Genomic DNA, 10715 nt, shown 5'->3' with positions numbered 1-10715 from the left:
TGCCTGGGAAACCCTGCTGCAGTGGTACTGACCAAGCTGCACTGAATCCCATTCCTGGGAGCTGCATCCGCTCCCTGCTGCCGGCACGATGTGGGTGCTTTCCTGGGAATGGGTCCCCAGTTGGAGCTGGGCTGGGAGAAACAGGGAGCACAACAGATATTTGGGGGCTCTAGAGAAGGTAAAAACTAACAGGCCTCAAAATCTGGCTCTCAATAACATCTTTCCCCCCAGAATCCACAAAGCAGCATGCCCATAAACCGTTTATACCAAGGTTTTTCTTTTGACACTTTTCTTTGCGCCAAAGCAACAGCTTGGTTGGGATGAGTCCAGGGATGGGCTGTAACCGGAGTCCCAGGGACAGGATGGGCTTGAGCCGAGGAGGAGGGGGGGTCAGGCACGCCCCCTCTGCTCTGAAAGTCAAACATCAACCCTTCCACAAGCGGCCCTGGGACGCAGCCAGCGCAGCTCCTGGAGCTGTGGTGCAGCTCCGCAGGGATTCCCTCAGCAGGTACCAGGAAAGCAACAAACCACAAAGAAACCTGTGCAAGCTCTGATAGAGCAGACAGGAAAAGTGCTTTTCTTTCCCCGCTTTCTTGTTTTCCTTGGCTCCTCCCCGTTCTGGGCAGGCTGACACAGAGCCCTCTGTGCTTGAGGATGGCTGTGACCCTGCTTGGGGAAGCGGAGCGGCTCCAGACAATGAATCACTGCAGCCGAGAGCGCAGGTGGGGGACAGGGAGATCACAGCGCGGAGCAGCGGCACACAGCGGGATTCAGCGGGAGGAGAGTGGAGGAATTGTGCAGGACCCCCTCGAGCAGGGCCTGGATCCTGCAGGAGTCAGAGCTGAGGGTTTCACAGCTGCGGCCAGCAGCAAAGTCAGCAGCAGTGCCGGGTAACTGACTTAGAAATGAGTCATTCTGAAGAGGGGCCTCACGTATCGTCGCCCTGGAGCGGCACCACCATCACCAGGCTGGCTCCGGCACGGTGAGAATTAGCATTGAAAACAACATCCCAGCTCCAGCACAGCTTTTATTTCTCTTGGCTGGCTTGCAAGTGCCCTGAGATCATAAAGTTGCAAGACTCTGGATAAAACTGCAGGCCTTTGCTGCAAGATCTCTCCCGCTTCAGTGCCAACACAGCCAAGCTCCAAACCCACAGCATGAGGAGAAATGTGTCCCGTTTCCTGCCTTTGGGCAAATGTCCCACAGCAGAAATCACTGCTCTGAGCCCTGTTCACAAGGTGCAGCAGGGATTTTCTCTGTCCCATCAGGAACTCCACCAGCAGATACTGCTGAGTTTGTGGAAAGGTGAGGGTAGCGCAGCAGGACACAACTTTCCTTTTCCCCATATAAATGACGTGTAAAGCACCTGACAGGCAAAACCTTGCTGTAGTTGTAAACTGGACGCACCAGGTTTGTGCACCAGCAGGACCGGAGGGAGGTGAAGATGGAGCCGCTGCTCAGGACGGGCTTTTTCATGGGAAAAGCACTGGAGCAGCGTGAGTCACGCTCCGGTGTAACGTGCCCCGGAGCCGGGGTGCGGTCCCTGGGGAACGAGCGGGACTGCAGCCTGAGGCGGCTCCAGCTCGGGCAGGACGGGAGCAGAGCGTTCCCATGCGATGACAGCCTGGGGGCTGACGAGGAGGGTTGGACAGCTCAGCCTGGACAGCGCTCAGGCACGGAGCCCGCCGGGAGAGCCGAGACCCGGCTCACGGAGAAGCAGCTCCCCCGCGGGGCTGGGCTGAGGGAGGCCGAGCTCCGACCGCCAGACCAAGGGGCACGGGCCTGGGGAGCCGGGGATTCGGAGACACCGAGGCACAGCCCAGCCCAGCCCCGCTCCCCTCCGCTCCGCGCCCCAGCGGGGCCCTCCCGCTGCGCCCAGCCCGGCGGACCCGACCCTGCTCCGGGACCCGCCTCACGGCCCGGCCCGCCCCGCCCCCGGCGGCTCCCGCCCCGCCGTAAGTCTCGCGAGATCAGCCGCGGGTCATGCGCCTGCGCATTGCGGCCGCGCAGGGGAAAGGGGCGGAGCCTCCGCCCCACCGCCTCACGGACCCACCGCCATCTTGTTTAGCGGCCACTGGGCGCTCGCTCTGCTCCGGACGTGACCCCCTCCCCCCTCCTCCCTCCAGCCGGGCCGGGGGCAGCGCGGGCGCCGAGCGGACGAGGCGGAGGCCGCGGCACCGGCAGCGCCGGTGAGTGCAGAGAGCGGGGGAGCGGCGGCCCGTGAGGGGGGCGCGGGGCGGGGGCGGCCTCAGGGGTTTCCCCCCCTCTTCTCCACCATCCCCGCCAACGGCTCCGCGCCGATTGGCACAGCAGCACCGCGCCCGCTGATTGGTCCGCGCTGTGGGAGGTGGGTGAAGGAAGCTGCGCGCTGATTGGATACCGAGGAGCGGACCGGGGAGAGGACCGGAAACCGAGCCGTTTCCCCGCGCGGACTGGAGGGGACCGGGGCCTGCAGGGCGCGCACAGGGGTCAGTGTGGGAGAGCTCGGTTTGATAGAGCGGTGAGGCCACGTGTTACCGTTCAGCTGCAGATGAGCTGTGAGTCTCCGGTAGACACCTGAGGGATTGTTTAATCTGTGCTTGAAGCCCGGTGGCACAGAGAGCTGTGAAAATACATGCACATAAACACAGTCTCTAAATTCTGCTTTTCCCTGAGCTGAGAAAATGACATAAATGTCCCCAAGGATAGTGAAGTGCTGTGAGCTAAAAGCAGTAGGAGTAGGGCACGAACTGAGGTTTCAGTCAGGTCCATTCACCCTCTGGAGCCCCTTTGCTCTGGAGCCAGGCTGAGAAAACTGGGCTGGGTCAGCCTGGAGAAGAGAAGGCTCCTGAAGGGGAGACCTGAGAGCAGCTCTAGCGCCTGAAGGGGCTGCAGGAAACCTGGAGAGGGGCTTGGGACAAGGGATGTAGGGACAGGCCAAGGGGAATGGCTTGAACCTGCCAGAGGGGAGACTGAGATGAGCTCTTAGGCAGAAGCTCTTCCCTGTGAGGGTGCTGAGGCGCTGGCACCGGGCGCCCAGAGAAGCTGTGGCTGCCCCATCCCTGGCAGTGTTCAAGGCCAGGTTGGACACAGGAGCTTGGAGCAAGCTGCTCCAGTGGAAGGTGTCCCTGCCTGTGGATGAGCTTTAAGGGTCCCTTCCCACTCAAACCGTTCTGGGATTACCTGTGCAGGTGTTTGGGGCTTGGGGCACAGGACAGCTCTGGGATGGCAGCACCAGTTTATCCTCAGGTCGGCTGTGCTGTGTCCCAGGGCTTGGCGCCAGAACCTGGAGCTCTCGCAGGCTGCTCATAGAAAACAGTTACCACTGGCTACTTCTTGTGCAGTGTGACTCTTCATGTTGACTTTTGAAACACTTTGGTTGAGTGAAGTTTTCTCAATGTCCTTAGGAATAAATGCTTCTTGTCTGTCTCAGTAGCTGAGTGCAGGCAATATGGAGCAAGCACGTGGGTACCTTCTCTTCTAGTCCTACATCCAGAAAGTAGACTCCTGGCTCATCAAACACCTTTTGCTGCTGTTGCCCTTGGCAAATTAGGTTATGGGTTTGGACTGGGCTACTTCTGCTGGGTCTGTTTGTCCTCAGTTGCACCGTGCTCCAGGCACAGCTAGCTGTCGCTTAGGTTCTGGTTGCGCTGGTGACAACCTGATGTCACGCTCTGTTGTAACTGCCCTGAGGCTTGTGTTGCTCTTAAAAGGGCACTTGTGAGATGCTGGTGTTTAGGGGTGCTCATGGGCACCGGGCAGCACCTAGAGCTGTTTGCTCTGAGTGAAGCCTGGGAATTGGGTGTATTCACCCCGGCTGTGGGTCAGTCTTGAGACAGCCCCTTGCCCGGCCCAGCTGCTCCCTGTGTTGTTCTGTACTGGGTATTAATCAGTGGCTTTGTTCTCCCCACACACCCCAACAGCCCGTGGGGCTTATCTGGAAGTGCCGCAGGTCCCAGAATGTGACAGGTCCGGGGTTAGAGCGTTCCCTTCCCTTTGGCTCTGCAGTGAAACCTTCAAGTGGGATTTTGGCAATTCCCAAGTTAGCTCAACGACGCCGGGACACTTAATGCCCTGTGGGATTCCAGAGCTGCAGCGGTTGCAATGAATCCTTTACCACAGTGTTCCCAAAATTCATTTGGGGCCCGGGGGTTCCACTTTTCCACCAGTCATTACTGGGAAGAGCACAAAGGTTACCAAGTGTGATGATTATTATTTGTTTTAAGACACATTTTAACCATTTACGTATAAAAATAGGTCTTGCTGGTGGTTTGTTACTTAATCCCTCCTCGCTCCTGGCCTCAGATCCCGGTAACCTGCCGGAGCAGGGAAGCGCTGGCTCAGCCCCGCGCTATTTTTCCCTCTTTTGCTCTTTATTCCGCGTTAATCCCAACGGTACTTCGGAGCGTCGGTAACTTCCTGGGCTCAGATGCCACCGGCAGCTCGCCGTTCCCGGCACCGGGCTCTCCCCCGACCCGCGGACCCCGATTTGAGGGGATATTCCCGGCCCCCAGCTTGTTCTTGAGGCCGTGGGGCCCGCATTCGTGCCGGTTCGGGACGCCCCACCGGACGTTCGCTGCCGGTCGGTTCGTCCCCTCCCCGAGGCTCTGACAGCACGGGGAGCGGCGGCAGCGCGGTCGGGTCCGATGCACCGGTGCGGCCCCGGTTGATTCCGGTACCGCCCGCGCCGTGCACGTGACCCGCCGGTGGCGGCGGCGGGAGGAGTGGCAGGAGTGCCAGCCAATCAGCAGCCGCCCCCCCACCCCTCCGTGTGTTTGAATGGGGCCCTCCCGCCAATAGGAGGCGGCCGGGGCGGGGAGCGCGCGGCCGGGCGCCGCTCTGACCCCTGCGCCGCCTCTCAAGGTAACTTTAAAACAGGAAGTGGACGGCGAGGTTGCGCCGCCGGCGGCAGCCAATAAGCGTGCGGGGCCGCGCCCTCCTTCGGCGGCACGTAGCCAATGGGAGAGGGCGGGGCGGGCGCAGCAGGGCAGGCTGAGCGGCGGCTGTTAAAGGGGCCGGCGTCCCGGTCCGGCGGGGACGTGGAGTCCCGGCAGGCAGGGGTCAGCTCAAAGACAAAGCCATGGCGGCAGGGCGCTCCCCGCCGCTCCCGCGCCACCGACCCGCGGGCAGGGCCCGCGGCGGCCCCGACCCGGTGAGTTCAGTCGCGGCGGCCGGAGCCGCGCTGCTGGGGCGGGGGGCGGCTGTGGCCCGGCCCGGTGATGAGCGAGCAGGCCACGGTGGCGGCGGCTGCCTGCCCGGCCCCTCCGTGCCCCGGCCTTGTGCGGCGGGAGGAGGCGGATTCGGCGGGGGGTGGCAGCCCGAGAGCTCCGGGGGGGGCGGCGGCGGCGGCGGCGGGAGGCTCCGGTACATGGCGGCGGTCGGAGCCCGGTGCTGAGCCCCCGGCGCTGCCCGGGGCTGTGGGTATGGCAGGGGGCTCGCTGTGGGGGAGCGCCGCCCCGGGGCCGATAACCGGAGGGGGGACACACACACAAAATGGCAGCGCCTTCCCCCTCCCGGGGCCGCCGCCGAGCCAGGGGAGGGGGTGGGTCAGTTTCCCCCGGCTGCCCTTGGCCGGGCTGCCCGGCTGCCTGGGAGCCGCCCGCGGGCACCGGTCAGAAGCGCGGCTTCTGGGAGGCAGCTGGCCCCCCATCACCCCTAAACCCCCGCCAACCCTCCGGCAAGCATAAGCAGCCCTTTGTTTTCCTTTCTGATTGCAAATAAGCGCTGAAGGTCACGGGAGCCCCGCAGCCCGGCGGTGACAGGCAGGAACCGGGTCGGAGTGTGCCTTAGCTTCCAAGTTTTCCAGCCTAAAGGGCTTTGTCGGCTCTGCCGGTGACACCCGAACTCTGGTGGGGCCGGGCTCCTCCTGCCCGGTGTCGCCGTCAGAGCCCGGGCTGGGCCTTCCCTCGTAGCACGAGTGACCTTGAAATCCCGCTGCTCCGAGTTTGGAGAGCGAAGGACAAAGTTTGTTTATGGCACTTTGGACTGAATGGGAGATAAAAGGAGGGAGAATCCGAGTGGCAAAAAGCTGCTGCCGGTGGCCGGGGGCAGCAGGAGCGCGGGGTAGGCTGTAGGTTAGGGTTGAAGTTAGTTTTCAGCAAGGAGCCGGATCACATTGCAGACATTCCTTCTCCTCCGCTCCCACTGAGATGCTGAGCAGCGCTGGTGCTGTCCTTGCCTCCTCAGGGTGAGCTGGTGACGTGCTCCAGTGTTCTCAGTCCTGCTCTTACCCTATTTATTCCTTCCCTGATTGACCTTAAAAGTGTAGCAAATGAGAGGTGATTCCATTGTGCAGCCTGTTTTTGTGGATGTTAGGAAAGGCACATGTTAACCTCATCTCATGCTGCTGTCAGCTCCTAACAAAGGGCTGCATCTTGGGGTTGAACCTCACCCTGAAAGGTCTTTGAATTGCCACAGTCGTCAAGTATTATTGTGGGTGGTTTAATTTCAGTTAAGGCTGAGGAACAGCATCACCTTGGCCCAGGCAAAGCTTATCCAGCTCCTGATGGTGTCGGACATATTTCAGTCTGAGAAGGGGCAGAATGAGAAGCGTCACCATAAGTCATCTATTAATAATGGTGGCAGCTCCGGTATGTCTATGGAAGAGCAGCAGCTCCTGCCGCAGGCTCTTGGCCAGGATGGGGGATTTACTGGCTGTGTGAAGGTCAATGGTAGCATCTTTAAGCAAAAACGAGGTATCTTTTGATTTTTTCCTTGAAATGAGGCTATATTCAGCTGCTACATGATTTGAAGGGGTGGCAGAACATGAGGGAATCTGTAGCTAGCACAAGATGAAAAAAGAAATCCTCCAGAAGTCTCATTACACCCAGCGTTTATCGTATTTCATTGCTTAAGCTCGCGGCATGTACAAATGGGTGCTGCTTGATCTTTCTAGGTCAAGAGCAGCAGGTAAAGCCTACAGCCTCTGGTAGCACCGGAAAGGGATTTAGTAACAAATAATGCCAGTTCCTGAATTTTCTTGCAGTGCCATAGGGGAAGGTCCTTGGATCCCATTTTCTGCCTCTCGGAGCAGTCAGTACTGTGTCCCCTCCATCCCTGGGCTCCAGTGGTACTGGCTGGAAGCGCAGGCGCAGAAAACGGGAGCATCTTCTTGGTGAAGGGACTTTCCCTGCTTGGTTTGCACTGACTTAACTGGCAGTGCAGGCAGCGGAGGTGTGAAGGACAAGCTTATGTGGGAAAGCGCTGGGTTGAGCACCTCGATGGCCTGGAGTGGGAAGAGGAGGAGGAGGATGATGTGTGTGCGCCTTGCTCGGAGGGTGCTGGCTGCCTGCAGGAGGTCACCTCTCAAGCCGTGTCTTTGGGTTGGAGTGATTTTATTGGCTTTAATCAGACTGGGATCTTACATTTCTATAATGCAGGGTGACATCTGCATCTTAATAGCATTGGCACATGGTTTCTTAATTTCAGGGCTTACTGATCTGCCCGTGTTGCAAGTGAGTTACATTTGCATGGCTGCTCACTTAAATGCTTTCATGAGTACCTTTTGGTAAAGCAGGCACTTTATTGTGTTCCAGAGGGTCAGAAACTGTGATTGTGACAGGGGCACTGACAGCCAGCTCCAGCTCCAGGGTACCTGACAGAGCTGCCCAGGAGCTACAGGAAGTTCTTTGGTTTGTGCTCAAAAAGTCAGGTTTTCTTCCTGCTGAGACCTCACTTTGTAAGTTGCTTTCCTGTTTGGTTGCTTCCTGATAAATCCACATGGGTCACTTTGTCTTTTTTCCTCCATGAAGATGATGCAGAGGGTTAGAGATTTACAGATTTGTAATACAGCAAATAAAAATACCTACTTAGGCAAGAAGGGCCTGATGAGCCACCCCATCAGCCTTAGAGAGTGCACTTGGGCTCCATTTAAATGGGATCTGCTGAGCTCAGGAGGTGAAAAGCTTATGGTTGGATGAAAGAATTATTTTTCGCTTTTGCATTATTTAACTGATAACAGTGAGTAAAGAAAGTAACAGGAACGTTGCATGTTAGAATAAACCCTATAGAACAGTATCCCTGATAACCCCTATAGAGCAATAACCTTGCAGCCCCCTCAAAGCAGTAGGTAGATCTGACTTTTCTACCCAGAATAATGAGGTTTGCAGATATTAGAGGCTGGTTCAGCCTTTCACCGCTTTCAGACCATCTCAAGTTCTTGTGAATAACTCCTGTTTGTCACTCAGGGTTCTCTGGGTTGTACCTGCTCTGTCCTGCTGTGGTCTGAGTCACTCTTTCTGCCTTCCCCTCTCCAGCAGCACGGTGGTGGCTGAGCCTTAAAAATGCAGCTGAAGACCAAGAAACATGTGAGGTTTCAACTGCACTAAACCGAGTGGTTTAGTACCTTTGGCCTAACAGTGCTGCAGCAGCCGGGTGTCAGCGCAGGGGTAGATGATGCACATCTGCTCCAGATGCCACCCATGTCCCTGTGTGACAGTAGGTTACAGTGAGTGCCCAGCTCAGCTCTTCCAGCCACTTCCATGGCTGTCAGGAGCAGGAGGAAACGGGAGGGCGCTAAGAAGACTTTGTATCAAGGAACTTCTAATTTAATGCAGAACTATTTTTAAATTCAGAGTCTCAACTAGAAAGATAAAATCTCCGTGCTGAGCGTGTGTAATCCCTGCTGTCTGAACAGGCATTTTGCTTGTGCTTGCACTCCAGAGCAGGAAATGTGTATGTTGCATGATGGAATTGCTACTGCCTGAAATACAAACAAAATTTCAGTTACAAATGGAATTCAGAAAGTGCTTCAGTTATTTCCAAATCTAGTGGCAATTTTCAGCTCTGGTGGTATTTGTTCGTGGGGCTGTGGCACAGGATGCCCAGAGAAGCTGTGGCTGCCCCATCCCTAGCAGCGTTCAAGGCCATGTTGAATGGGGCTTGGAGCAAGCTGCTCTAGTGGAAGGTGTCTCTGCTTGTGGTTGGAGCTGGATGCGCTTTAAGGTCCCTTCCAACACAACCAGGCTGGGATTCTGTGATGCTGTCATTGAGTGGGTAGTGGAGAGGCTGTTGAAACCCAGCGCCTGGGGATGGGAGACGGGAGGAGCAGAATTCCTGCTGTAGGTACCAGGGTGGAGAAGGGGAGAGTAGGAGTCGTGTGATCCAGCACAACACAGACTGCAGTGCTCTTAGCAGGAGCTGAGCCATGGGAGTGGTGCAGAGCAGATTTGGCTGCTGAAACCCAACGTCGCTGGTTTAACGGGTTGTTGGAGGTGTTGGAAGATCCCGGGATTTGTAACTGATTTGGGCTTAAATCAAATGCTTCACCTCGTGAGAATGAAAATGGCAGTAATGCGTTACCGGTATTAGGGGGCTAATGTTCAAACTTTGAAGGTGGAATAATCTGCTGCTAAATATTCATAGGAAAAAGGGCTGGAAGGCACCTAAAGACGTCTGGGTTTTTTTTTCCCTGCCTTAAGGCAAGATCAGCTTGACCCAAACACCCTTTTTGCAACCTGCTCATAAAACCCCCTAGCAGTGAGTACTTGGTACCCTCTGTAGGTAACTTGGTGCAGCATTTAACTACCTGCTTACGTTCAGAGAGACCTGCAAAACACCCCTTATCCAACAGTCTAGAATGATTCTCCTATCAGCTGAAATCAACCCTTTCTTGGTACCACCTATGTGCTGAGTGGATTGTGTGTATGTGGTACTGCAAGAGGGAACAGATAAAAATAAACGCAAGTAATTGCAAAAGTTCCTTAGAATAACCCACTGGAAGGAAGCTCATGTGCTGGATTGTGCTGCTTTACTGACAGCCTCCGCAAATGGTTGTTCACAAGTTGAAAGGTTGAGCAGACCTGCAGACTTGCCTGGGTTTGTGCTCAGCACCTTTGTCCACCACCTGAAAGCTGCATTAGATTTTACAGCTGTATTTATAGAAATGAAAGAGATTCCCTCTATCTTTTGCATAAATAAAGCTAGTGTCCAGTCTAAGATACCTGCTTTGGGCCTATGGTTTAGCTGTTTATGTACAGGCGATGAATTAGGAATAATAATGCAAGTTTTGTGCTGGGTCTCAACAGGCTGTGTACATGGAAGCAGCTCCTCCTTTTGGAAGGTGTTTGACCCCTTTGTACGGCGCACCCCAGCTGGGGTCTCTCCAAGCCCCATTCCCAGGATGTGTTCACTGTTAGTTCTCACAGAATCATTCAAGACATCGAGAGCCAAAGGCTCATGTGTCGTAATGTGGATCCCTGCGTGCTGCAGCTTGTGTCTTTCCTTCTGCTTCAGCAGGGCCGGGCACAGAGCTTCTCAGTGGCTCTTCCATCTACCACAGTGCTGCTGTTTGTTTAATTCTCAGACCTCTATAGGAGGATTTCCAGCTTGGTTGGTTCAGCTCCTGCCACTGGTGCCAATTCTTCATCAGGTTTTTATGGGGCTGTAACTGCAGCGCATGTTCCCTGGCTAGAAGCCTTCTGCAGGGGGTGACAGTGGTGGTGTGCCCAGCTTAGACCCTGCTCTCATTGCTGTGTCAGAAGTCAGGTGAGTTCTCACAGCTCAAGCAATTCAGAATCATTCTTACACCATCACTGCCACCACCAAAGCAAGAAAAAGTAGCTCTTGGCTGGGGTTCTGCCATCTTTGTATTGTAGCCGAGCTCTGCACTGATGCTGCTTGGCCTGTGCCTACTGAATGTGTCTACTGGAACTGTATTGGAAATGAATTTGACCTTGTCTCATGAAAGAAACTCACCTGAAATTATCTATGTTGACTTGAGTAGATCTTGAAGCAGA

The 10715-nt window shown here is 56.0% G+C and overlaps 1 protein-coding gene across 2 annotated transcripts in view; it reads left to right on the top strand.

Annotated features, from left to right (window-relative positions):
- Nucleotides 1-2008: 2008 nt before the first annotated feature.
- Nucleotides 2009-10715, top strand: part of NFYC (nuclear transcription factor Y subunit gamma) — a 31605-nt gene continuing 22898 nt past the window's right edge. The window contains exon 1 of one of the 2 annotated variants that reach the window (XM_061449784.1): nt 2009-2189. The gene's annotated coding sequence lies outside the window, so the exon portion shown is untranslated. The remainder of the gene's footprint in view (nt 2190-10715) is intronic. The other variant, XM_061449782.1, reaches the window with a different exon arrangement.

The sequence above is a fragment of the Pezoporus flaviventris genome, unplaced genomic scaffold, assembly GCF_033815535.1.
Source record: "Pezoporus flaviventris isolate CSIRO_AGI_PZ_B2104156 unplaced genomic scaffold, CSIRO_AGI_Pfla_v1 ptg000008l, whole genome shotgun sequence".
NCBI lineage: Eukaryota > Metazoa > Chordata > Aves > Psittaciformes > Psittacidae > Pezoporus > Pezoporus flaviventris.
The sequence above is the reverse complement of the archived record's forward strand: the minus strand, read 5'-3'. Positions and strand labels throughout refer to the sequence as shown.